Below are 13,032 nucleotides of genomic sequence, written 5' to 3' on the forward strand. Positions count from 1 at the left end.
GACCAATTGTGTATCAGTGGATTCCTTGCATGGAGTCCTAGAAAGAGCACTGCATGAAGCTATCAAGGTGAAACCTGTAGCCTGGGAAACAGTCCTTCTGTTCTCCATCTGCACCCAAAGCCAGGACTGTTCCACAGCCATCAGACACAAAACCTGCCTTCAGAGGGCTAATCTGCCAAAAGCACTCGCCCTCCTAAGCCCTTAGCCCACTTTCTCTACATTGATTGTCCACAGAGAGAAAACTCAGGAACTTATGTGTAGGGAGCTGCGACCTGCCACACCTCAAAGATGGTGCTGGTTTCTGCCTTCCACCCTCCTGACAGTGAGTGCTCCTTGTAGTAAACAAGTCCTTATTTGGCTATGCCTGCCTGGCCTGCTAGGTTCTGCATAGTGACAGCCTGTCTGCATGACCCACGTCGCACATTGGGGTTGGTTGGCGTTGGGTACTTAAGCTGATGTAGGGCGTTCCCCGGGGTAGAAGATTGTATCAAGGCTCCTAATAAACTGCTTGAAGAAGATCTCCTCTGGTCGTGTCTTCCTTGCTGGTCGAGGTTGGGCGCTATAAGTGGTGGCCTGTACGGAGACATCCTGAGATCAGAACTTCTTGCAGTCAGGGCAACACTGGTAAGTTCCCAAGGTAAGGTGGGACCATAAAGACTGCGGAAAATAAGCAGCCATAAAGTCTCAGGGTAGTGAGAAAGTTCTCGGTAGCAGTGAACCGAAAGTAAAGTTCGCGGCAGCAGCGAACCGAAAGTAGCAAGATGCGCAGTGAATTTAGCCATAGCAGCATAGAAAGTTTTTGTCATGTCGACCTCACAGTCTCATCCAATTTTTCTGGCTCTTCAAAAGCTGTTCGAGCAAAAGAAGCTAAAAATAAAAAGGAGCTCCATAGAGAGATTTTTGAGCGAATGTGATGCCATTGCACCTTGGTTCGCAGTCTCTGGTAATCTTACTGTGGCAAGTTGGGAAAAATTAGGGAAAGACCTTGACTTTGCCTGGAAACAAAGGACCCTGAAACATGGGGTCTGTCCAGTGTGGCACTTAGTGCGTAGCTGCCTTGAGGATCAGAAATGTTGTCAGGCAGCTATAGAGAAGGGGCAAGCTGCCCTAGAAATGCTTCAAGAGGAGATATCAGAAATGCAGGGAAGCACAAAGGAGACAGACTCAGAAAAGGAGGAGGAAGCAGACAAAACAGATTCAGAAGAAGAGTTACAAGAGTTAATAGATCAAATGTGGAAACAGTCACTAAGTAATAGACAGAAGAAAAGGAAAAAGCCTAAAATGGTGGAGGAACCTCTTGGGCAGTTCCCCTTGGCTCCTCCTCCCTGCAATGTTGTAGAGGGAAGAAGTAGAGTTTCCGGTAGTACATTCTGCCCTGAAGTGTGGAGAGTAGTTCGTACTGAGCTGCATTTAGCCTATCCTGTCTATGTGGATGCTAATCAACAAAGATATCAGGAGCCTCTTGATTTCAAGGTGAGTAAAGCCTTGGCTGAGTCAGTGAGAACATATGGTATCACTGCCTCCTTTACTATTGCTCAGATAGAGGCTCGGCACAGATTTTTGCATGACTCCTAATGATTGGACCAACCTGGCGTGAGCATGCCTCAGCCCAGGGCAGTATCTAGATTGGAGAGCTTTTCTAATTGAATATGCCAATGAACAGGCTGCTGCCAATTTAGCGGCAGGAGGTGGGCAGGCAGCCTGGGACAGAGACATGTTGTTAGGGCAAGGACGTTTTGCTAATCAGCATACAGGTTTCCCTGGGGAAGTTTATGCACAGATAAATGAAATTGCAACAAAGGCATGGAAGTCTTTGCCTAATAAAGGAGAAGTGAGCAGAAATCTTACTAAGATCCTCTAGGGTCCCATACAGGGGCCCCCAAACATTTTTACAGATGTATCCACTGCCTGTGGAGCCTATATGGTTGACCATCAAGAGCCAATTTTGTGTCAATAGCAACCCGGCTCTCCACAAGTAATTGAACTCAAGATTGTGCTGGAAGTGTTTTAAAAATTGTTCTTTTGCCTTTAATTTGCAATCTGATTCATCATATGTTGTTAATGCAGTTAAGCTATTAGAAGTGGCTGGCCCTATTAAAATTAACAGTACAGTATGCCAGCTATTGAGGGAACTTCAGGAATAGATCTGGGGAAGAGATCACAAGTTTTTTGTCCAGCATGTCAGAGCTCATACAGGCTGGCCTGGTCCTCTAAGTGAGGGAAATGATCTTGTGGATTGATGTACCCAGATGGAGTGTATCTTCTTAGGCTCATCATTGGATCAGGCCCTACAGTTTCATCAACAGTTTCATGTGCCTACAAAAACTTTACAACAAAAGTTTCATTTGTCTCGAGCTGATGCTAGACAAATAGTTTTGGACTGCCCACAGTATGTGACTTTTCATCATCCCCCTAGTGTGGGGGTTAATCCCAGGGGCTTACTGCCTTTAAAGGTATGGCAAATGGATATGACTCACATATCAGGATTTGGGAATCTAAAATACATTCATGTTTCTGTGGATACCTGCTCAGGTGTCATTCATGCTACCCCTATGAGTGGGGAAAAGGCACACAATGTTATTGGACACTGCTAGAAGCTTGGGCTGCTTGGGGAAAGCCTCAACACTTAAAGACTGATAATGGTCCAGCATACACTGCCCACTCTTTCAAATCCTTTTGCAAACAGATGGATGTGCAATTGAGCCATGGCCTGCCATATAATCCCCAAGGTCAAGGTATTGTTGAGCGAGCACATCGTACTTTGAAGGAATGCATAATTAAACAAAAAGGGGGAATAGGCCATGGCAGAACTCCCAAGGAACAGATATCCTTAGCCCTTTTTACTCTTAATTTTTTGATTATGGATGATGATGGCCTTTCTGCCACTGACCGACATCAGTGTCAGGCGGGCACGTTGAAAGGTTATGTGAAGTGGAAAGATGTGCTCACTGGCTTATGGCATGGGTCAGATTCTGTGCTGGCGTGGGTGAGAGGGTCTGTTTGTGTGCTTCCCCAGGACCAGCAAGATCCATTGTGGGTCCCCGAGAGATTGACCAGGAGTTGCAACAAGAATGAAGATCCTGCTGTTGCTGACACTTCTCAGTGTGACCCAAGTGCTGGTCCAAAGGGAGCCCCAGTGGGGGATACTATTGGTGTTCCTGAGACCCATGCCGATACGCCATGACGTTTAAGCCCACTCCTGTATGTGTTTATCCTCCTTTTGTGTTTATTGTTGGTAATGCTAGTCAGGAATTTGGAGAGGTCTTGTCATGCTCTAATGATACCTGTTTTTATACACAATGCTGGGATGCAGAAAAGTTTGCTATCGCTGTGGTTGCTCGCATGCCCAGATGGGTTCCAGTTCCTGTGGATGCCTCCCATGCTATAACTCTATTTAGACAAAAAGGGGATTTTGGCATCACCGCTGCTAGAATAACAGCTATATCCCTTGCTGGAGTAGGAGCAACGACTGCTACCATAGCTATGAGTCATTCCATGCAGACAGCCCATAGGTTGACTAATTTGTCTTCCAATGTGGCACATACTCTTGATGTGCAAGCCAGCATTAATGCTCAACTTAAAGGTGGCCTGATGGTGGTTAATCAAAGAATTGACCTGGTACAAAAGCAAATTGACACACTGTGGCAGCTTGCACAGCTAGGTTGCCAGTGGAGATACTCTGGCCTATGTGTGACCAGTATTCAGTATGAAAATTTTACATGTGCAGCTAATCTGTCTAAACAGTTGTCAAGTTATCTTCTGAGTAATTGGACTGGAGAATTCGATTTCTTAATGGATCAGCTACGTGTAGCCATTGTGACCGTGAACTCCACACATGTGGATGCTGGACTGGCTACGGGATTGTCATCTTGGATTGCTGCTGCTATGAATCATCTGAGGGAGTGAGCGGGTATGGGAGCCCTAGCTGGACTCTTGCTGCTGGTCTCCCTAGTGAGCCTGTGGTTTCTCTGTAGAATGAGGTTTGTCCAGAGGCGGCATGCGGCTATGGTGGTACAGGCATTTGCAGCCATTGAGGCAGGACAGTCCCCTCAAGCCTGGCTTACGGTCATTCAGAAGACCTAGTTGCACCTCGTGAGTGACCCTGCCTAGTGACGGACAACTTCCCTTCTACCTAAGGCATGGAACCTTGTGGGCGACAAGGTGTCCTAAGACGGGTTTAATGCAGGGATGATCCTAAGACGGGGGGGGGGGGGGTCGCCACGCTCAGTGGTGCCTTTGCCTGCTTGATTAATTAAACAAAAAGGGGGAACTGTAGGGAGCTTTGACGTGCCATACCTCAAAGATGACACTGGTTTCCGCCTTCCACCCTCCCGGTGAGCGCTCCTTGTAGTAAACAAGTCCTTATTTGGCTATGCCTGCTTGGCCTGCTAGGTTCCGCATAGTGACAGCCTGTCTGCATAACCCACGTCGCACACTGGGGTTGGTTGGCATTGGGTACTTAAGCTGATGTAGGGCATTCCCCAGGGTAGAAGATTGTATCAAGATTCCTGAATAAACTGCTTGAAGATCTCCTCTGGTCATGTCTTCCTTGCTGGTCGAGGTTGGGTGCAACACTTATGGGGTGTGGGAGTCACAGAGTGGTATAGGACAGGACCCCTGCAGTCTCCATCTGTACCAAGCTGGCATTTTCCAACAGCCTTTGGACAAAAAACCTGCCCACAGAGAACTGTTGTGCAAGGAGCACACTCCATTTTATGCTGTTAGCCCATAAGAGAGACCCCCATTTCTCCCCACTGACTATCCAAGGAAAAACACTCCAGGGGCACATGAGATGCAGGAACAATAGGGTGGCCTAGGACAAGATCATTCCAGTCTCCCTCTGTACCTAGAGCAGGGGGTGTCTGACAGCTGTTAGTTGTAAAACCTGAGGGCAGAGAGCTGGTCTTCCAGGAATGCACTCACTCCAAAGATCACAGGCTCCCAGGAGGAAGATGAAGAAGAGGAAGAGGAAGTGGAGAAAGAAGAAAGAAGAAGTGGAGGAAGAAGAGAACAAAGTATGATGCATGGAACTAGGAAACAATTTACTTTTGAGTGAGTAAAGCCTGATGGCAGGAGACTGTGCTAATCTCAGAACTATTGGTTGGAAGAGTATTATTTTGGAAGACCACATGAATGTGGATATAATTAATCAATGCTAAAAGTTAGGTATTAAAGAAATAGTACAGAGGAGGTTTCCAGTGATGTTCTGTAGTCTATTAATGAGATTCATTGGCAGTGTTAGGAAAAATATGTTGAATATTGGGAAAATGTACATGGATTGCCTAATAAGCCTGAGATATACATAGTATCTGCTGTAGATTTTTGTAATATAGCATAGCAGACAGTAAAGATGTGTTTTCAATGACTGAGATTGAATTACTTAACAGTTGAACATAGAGTAGAACATGTTTATAAGTTTTAACAGCGTCCAAAAAAAACTTTCGTGGGCTGCAAATGCTTAACAATATATACATTATTTAATTATGTCTTATTTGTAATAATTTAGTCAGATTCTGCCTGTCAAATGTTTATAACTGAACTCAACTTACATGGGTCTTAAAGAGATTTTTGAAGAATAAGCTTGTTTGTGTTAGGTTCACTGACTGAAGAAGGATCTTTTATGTATCAGCATGTGCATTTAAATAAAAAGCTCCATCTAGCACTGTTGAACACTGCAATACATGCTCTCAGAGTGAGAGAAACTAGAGTGTCTTACAATTTGTATACATAATTTGAATCTGTTTAAACCTATCTTTAATTTTGCAGGAATTTAGTGCATAAATCCTCCCATTAACTAATGTCAAACTATGATTCTTTTTAGGAGGGATATTGTAAGATTTTATTTTGTAATATTATCATGAGTGTTGTGGTTACCTGCTGAGGTTCTAAGACCACATTGCTGTCCAAAATGAAAATGAAAAATTTCCTCTTGACTTTTGTTGTCTTTTGTGTAAGAATAGTGGATGTGTTAATGGCTTGTGAGTAACCTATATTTTTTGCTTTTTAATCTATCACTTTTTTTTCAATTTGAGAGAATGTACTTGGCATGAACAGGTCCTCCTGTCATAAGATATTCATTGGGACAATATGAATTTTAGTGTAAGTTAGGCTCGTTTAACAAAGTGGAAAAGGTCTTTATAATGTTTTAAAGTCCTTTTTAGAGGATAACTGAGATAAAGTAGCTGTGGAAGGCACTGTTGGAAGATAAATGTGCTGTTCATGCATCTATCGTGATGGGTATGGACAATTTTCCATAGTCATTTAATATTTAGAAGGACAATTTTGTCAACCTTGAAAATAATTCATATCTCATGTTGATTTTGAGGCATAACAAGACAAACTTCAGAGAAAATTAAAACAAGGAAACATATAACAAAATAACTACTAATATATCTAATATATTTTGCATGCCATTTAAAATTCTGTCAAACAAGCAGAAAATCTCCCAGGAAGAAATAGTTCTCTTTCTCACATACTTCCCTTGAAAGATTTAGGGTCTGAATTTAATTCCCAAATCATACTGTAGGAGTCAGAGGATTTAGAAGACACCTTTTGACTGTAGCCCATTTATTCATCAATTCACATGAGCTCACAAACACTGAAACCTTAACCATGAGGACTGCAAGGGACTGTAACAGATCCTCTCATACAAATTGTGGCTGTTAACTTTCTTATTTATGTGACAACTCTACCTGTCTGATACTTTTATGTTTCCCTAAGGAGGAAAATGATGAATTTTAATGGTTTAAGGCTTTGCTGCTGTTGGTGTTGTGTTTTAAAAGGTTGCAAATGTTTGAAACATATTATGTTGTGAAGTAATACAATTGTTTTATTTAATCATAATGCTTGATTTTTTTGAGACATTAAGACTTTGACTATGATTGAAAGAGCACAAATCACAGCTTATGTTTGAAGCATTTGTTTTGTTTCATCCTGAAATGCTTATTTTGAGGACTTGCTATTTACACAGGGGAGTAAATGGAATATTATAGGTTAGGCATGAACTAAATTAGGACAAAATCTTAGAAGATATTACAGAAAATTGACATTAAGCCATAGCCACTGTTCTATTTTGGACATGTGACAATGATTACCTGTCTGTCATCATTAAGCTCACCACAACACTTAGAGACCGGAACAATTCTGAGACACAGTATAAATATGCAAGCTAGATGTTCTTTGGAGGCGTTGATCTCCAGGATACAAGGCTCTTCATCTGGATCCTAAATGATCAACATGAAACTGATTATTCTCTACTCACTTGTGGGATTCTTCGTCATTTGCAACGTAAGCACCAAAATACAAGAGTATTTTCATTTTCCAAATCCTGGTTATACTTGTTTCAGTGATTAATGATTTCACTACAAGATTCTTTTGTGTGGGAACTCAACCAAATTGACTTTTGTGCAAGGATTACACTGAATTCATATATATATATCCAGTATCCCTTGCAATATACATTTTATTTCCTACGGGTGAAATAAATGTGAAAAGTGATGGTGAAAATGATGATGTCAACCTTGGAAATGTAACCTTCAATTTGTATGCATCTGCAAAGGACATATCTAGAATTAATGAAACTGGAAGAAATATGCTTAATGATTTAATGTCTGGGGACAAAATTGCCATCTTCATGCAAAGGATACCAGGTAATCTACCTAATTTCAGTTACTGAGATGATCAACAAACTAATAATAAATCATTTAAAATGGAGAAATCACACATTTGCTATTGAAGAGAAAAGACTGGGTCTTTTAGGTTTGTTTATTTTACTGAATAACATTTAATTTTGTATTACAATTTTAGACTATGAATTGTTGAGAAATATAAGTTGAAGTGAAATTTCATCTGGATATCGAGATTTGAAAATCGTTTTTAACAAGTTCCTTAGTATACAATTATTTAGGTAGATTAATAAAGGTTTATTAGCTTAGGTGAATTAATTTTTAGTAAGCAATTTGAGTTTAAGTTTATTGAGAAATCTTCAGTTGACAATTTTTTTATTGTAGATGGTATGACATGGACAAAGAGGGCAAGGAGAAACATGTTTAAAAAATGGAGTCTTACATTTCACAGAAATGGGAAAGTAGGATATGGTGTCATTAGTGAAGATGCCAGTGGATTGGGTTGTCATCCCATTCAATGAGTGCTCGGGGATCATAGTCTAAGTATTTAAGATATTTTATTTCTTTGCTATATATTAATGTTATATTATGTATCATATATTAACATTTCCAATGAGGAAAGAATAGTGGAACATAGGATATCATGGGATTTCTGGTTCAAGTCATCTGTTGAAAGTAGTCCATTATCAGTAGTAAGAAATTATACTTTGGAATAGTGTGTACAGGTTGAACTGAAAATAGTTATTATCCCCTAGCAGTTTCTTCTTCTTCTTCTTCTTCTTCTTCTTCTTCTTCTTCTTCTTCTTCTTCTTCTTCTTCTTCTTCTTCTTCTTCTTCTTTTTCTTCTTCTTATTATTATTATCATTATGATTAATACAGTAAGTGCTATAAAGCAACTTAATACTTTCATTGGAGAATAAAGTAAGGTGTCATAGATTGGACAGGGTCATTCAGGACAACTTTGTTCTTGAAATATTTATGATATTCTGAGTCCATATGTCTCTGTTATTATTTCATTAAAGTAGAGGATTCTATGTTAGATTGTATAATTAGTAGAAAATAGAGATGAATACATGGGAAATTTGTAATCAACATTCCTATTACTGGGAGCAGAGTTAAGAAGAGTAAATATTCCATTGTTTCCCACTGGAGGATATTTTCTCAGTAAAAAAGAAATTCCATTTCAATTTATAGTGTTTTCCATATGGTGTGGGTTCTAGGGAAATTATTTATGTGATCTTCATTCCAAGTTTGTCTTCCAGAAGAGAAAACTTTCTAACTTGTCATATGATAGTAAAATTCTATTATTTCTAGTACACCACCTAAACTAGTTTTCATGAAAAAAGAATGTCAAATAGGGTAATTTGCAAGGCTAGATACACAGCAGGAAAACCTGGAAAGGAAAGATAGTGAGGACAATGGGATTGAATAAACCATATTTGCTCATGATAAATTTGTTTCATTCTGGTTTGCCTTAAAAATATTTACATTGCAGAAACACATAATAAAAAATGAGGAAAAAAACCTCTTGAGTTTCAAGATTCATGGCTTTGGTTACAGTAATTTCACCTAACATTTTTCATCATGAAATTTATTAAAGATAACTTGTGGTGACATATAGTATTTTGAGAATAGAATTATACAAAATACAGGAACATTTTAAAGATGTAATTTGGTGGAATGCATTTGTTGAATGTATTTTTGAACAAGATACAATATAAGTAGCAGCAACATGATTTATGTGACTATGATATTCAGCTCAACAGAACACTTTATGAAGTATCAAAGAAATTTCAAACTTTCATTATAACATAAACTTGTATTTTCACATTTTTATATTTTTATCAATGGCAAAGAAATTAGTAAATTTGTTTTGTAGTGATTATGTTCTCTGTACATATAGTTCTCCATCAGAGTGATGTACAATTCCTTGGTGGGAATGGACTGCTGGGCTCAGGTGTTCCCTCTGAAAACTGAAAGATCAGTCTGGGGATTTTGATCAACAAGGTCTAGTAGTGGTTGAATGTTTGGTAATGGAGTAAGCTTTAGTGCATCTCTTTGAAAAAGTGGACACTGTGGCATTGGACATGGCAGCAGTGGCTCATGAATATAACCCTGCTTTCTACTCCAAAGAACAATTTTGCTTCTTCATATTTTTTAATAATATTTTCATTTTTCACATCTAGAAGGACACTTTGAATTTTGTTTTAGAGGAATGATAGTTAAAGAAAGCACATTCCACATGCTTTCACAGAATTTGATTCTAATCAGTTTTATTATATTAAATCTAGCAAACAAAAATTATCCTTAAAATTGAATCTAAACTTTCGATGTTTTATGTTGTCATAGTCTGCTTTTCTATATAAAAGTCATAGAGAACAAGTTTTCAAAAACTATAGTCTCACAGATATATTTTATATTCTACAGGTGAACTTCTATCAGGGGATGGCTGGGAACCATTCAACATAGTAATTCCTATGAATAATTTTGGGTAAGTATAAACTCACACATACTGGCACAGCATATAATCAGATTACTCTTGCCTAAGGCAATTGGTTTACTATTTTGATAGCAAATGTGAATACATATTCTGTTATTAATTCAGACTGTAACTCAAATAGATAACTGTTTTCAAAGAAAGGAAAAGAGTTTATTGCAATATAATCTGCTGCCCATGCAAACAGCACTGAAGAAAAGAACTACACAAAATGACATGACAAACAAAAAAAGAAATGAAGTTTTGCTCGTAATGTTTTGACTGTGTTTTTTTCTAACTTTATAGATATTTTCCTTATAAATACTGAGTCACAGTTGAAGTGTTTCTACAAAACTTCTGAATGTTAGGCTATGTAAACCTTTGTGTCTACATGTATTTCTTATTTTTTCCTTCAGTCACAGGTTTTCAAGTTTGTCCTTTTTTTTTCCTATTCCATATGATTGTTTTGTTTTATCTTACTTTACTTTATTATTAGTATTAAGAATTATTTAGATACCCATCAATTTCCTAAGAAGATATGAACAAAGTACAAAAATTTAGGATTGGGGGAAATCTCAGAATTCAAGAAGTTTTTTTGAAAGGGAAACCATAATCAGAATTCTATTGCATTATATCATATCATATCATATCATATCATATCATATCATATCACATCATATCACATCATATCACTACATCTTATGTATACATATTCATATTATATGCATGATTTATGCACATAGATATATACATACACATGCATACACATATATATGAATACACATGTTTTGAATTTGATTTCTTTGACCCAAGTAATAAGGAATAGTTTGCTCGGTCAAAAGGAATTCAGTGCTGAAACTGGATCCCTACTTCAGTGGTGTAATCTTGACAAATCACACATTCTACCTACAGGTGTCTTTCAGAAGAAATTTGTATCAATGTGAGAAAAATTATTTGCTTCATTTTGCGATATAGGGTATTAAAATATATTTCTTTAGAGAGATTCTTATTCAAATCAGTTTTGTGGCAATGGCTGTGATATTGGAAATTTTGCCAGAAATGGAGAACATAATCTTAGGTCACTTAGTCTAAAGCTTGCAATCATCTACTGAAGATCACTGTATACAGAAAAAGCAGTTCTGCATAAGTACACACAAAAAGAAATGCTTAGTATTATAGTTTTGTAATTGTGGATACAAGATTTGCCTGAAAAAAAAGCTTGATGACTTCTGGTGTTTCCAAATTAAGGAACTATCATTGGTAGTTATAGTAGTTATGCCTAGCATACTATCTAAATTAATTTTAATTTGCCTTTAATAGACTTCTGGTACTCACAAGAAAAATGCTCTGTCTTTTCCAGGTAGTTCGGGTTTATGAGAAGACTAACATATTTGATGATACAGAAAGCTCTAATGAGAAATAAAATTATGGAGACATTGGGATACTATTGATTTAAATATGATCATCCTAAAATACATTTGAGTACAACTATTAAAATCATTAACATTTTTAGTCTTTCTTAGGAATCATGTCAAAATCATGAAATCTTAGCAGTGTGTTTAGATATGATCAATAAAGCATTTTAGCCTTATAAAGAGCCATGGTTCATATTATTTTAATATTTTTGATGTGTATTTCCTTGTCTGTCTTCATGAAATGGTAGAGTTAGTAGAAATAGGTAGCCTAGTGACTCTCATACTTTACTTAAGCTTATTATTCTTGATAGAGACTTGATGGGCTAAGTGCTCCTCTGCAGTTCTGTTGTCAGTAGTAAAAATATACCAAAATTTAGTATCCATACTGAAAGGAACAATAGACAACTGTGTAATGGAGAGTTTACATCCATAGTAGTTGCTGAGAGTTGACTCACTTTTGCAATGATAACATTGTTGAAATTCAATACAAACTGTTGAAAATATAACTATATGTCCCTTGCTAAGAGAGTTCTTGCAATATCAAGAGTATTCAGAAAAGTAGTCATGATCTGTGCTTACTTTTTATGCCTGCTTGACAAAAGCCAGAGATATTTGAGAAGAGAGAACTTTGATACCGGAAATTACCTGGAAAAACAAGCTATAAAGAGGTCCATATGTTTTTCTTTTATATTGGTGATTGATGTGTGATCTGAAGGAACTCATCATCATGTGGTTTCTGATAACTCTTGTATACTTGTCTTGGGTTGTATAAGAGATCAGGATAAGTAAATCTATAGAAGCAATCCAGTGAAAAACAATTCTTCATATATAATGTCCTATATTCATTTTCCTATCTAGTTTGTGTTCTTGTCTTTGCTTTCATCAAAGAAATGTCACTCCAGTTTTATATAAAAATATAGACCCACTATTCTCCAAGTTGCTTTTGTACATGGTGTTTATCACAGTAATAATGAAACTAATTAAAAAGAGATACATTTTTTTGAAGAGGATATTTGTACCAATATCTAGTAGCCCAAATCAAATAAAATATTCACTAGATATGGCAATGTTTAATGATGGCTCACTAACACTTGTCAATGATGATGATTTCATTTTTCATTTTAATATTTTTATAGTCCAGACATTATCCCCAAAACCTTCTACCATCTGACCGTTATTCATTCCATTCCTCCTCACCCCTTTCCAAGAGGCTGTCCTCATCACACCACCCCATCCCAGAAGACCTCCTAACTTACTGAGGCGTTAAGTCTCTCAAGAGTTTGGTACTTCTCTCACTGAGGTAGGTCAGGCAGTCCTTTGCTGTATTTGTGTCAGGGGCCTAATATCAGCTGCTGTATGCTCCATGGGTGGTACCCTAGTGTCTGGGAGATCTCCAGGTCAGTCGAGACTGCTGGTCTTCCCATGGGACTACCCTCTTCCGCAGCTTCTTTAGCTTTTCCCCAATCCAACTACAGGGGTCTCTGTCTTCCATCTACTGGTTGGGTGTTAATTCTTG

At 38.0% G+C, this 13,032-nt stretch overlaps 1 long non-coding RNA gene across 1 annotated transcript; it reads left to right on the forward strand.

The window, feature by feature from the left end:
* The first annotated feature begins 503 nt into the window (after positions 1 to 503).
* Positions 504 to 11,696, forward strand: LOC148004515 (uncharacterized). Its single transcript, XR_015624455.1, has 3 exons — positions 504 to 624; positions 10,053 to 10,116; positions 11,462 to 11,696. It is a non-coding gene; the product is annotated as an uncharacterized LOC148004515 (long non-coding RNA).
* Positions 11,697 to 13,032: the final 1,336 nt, after the last annotated feature.

Source organism: Rattus norvegicus, chromosome 7, assembly GCF_021556685.1.
Source record: "Rattus norvegicus strain SHRSP/BbbUtx chromosome 7, alternate assembly SHRSP_T2T, whole genome shotgun sequence".
Taxonomy (NCBI): Eukaryota; Metazoa; Chordata; class Mammalia; order Rodentia; family Muridae; genus Rattus; species Rattus norvegicus.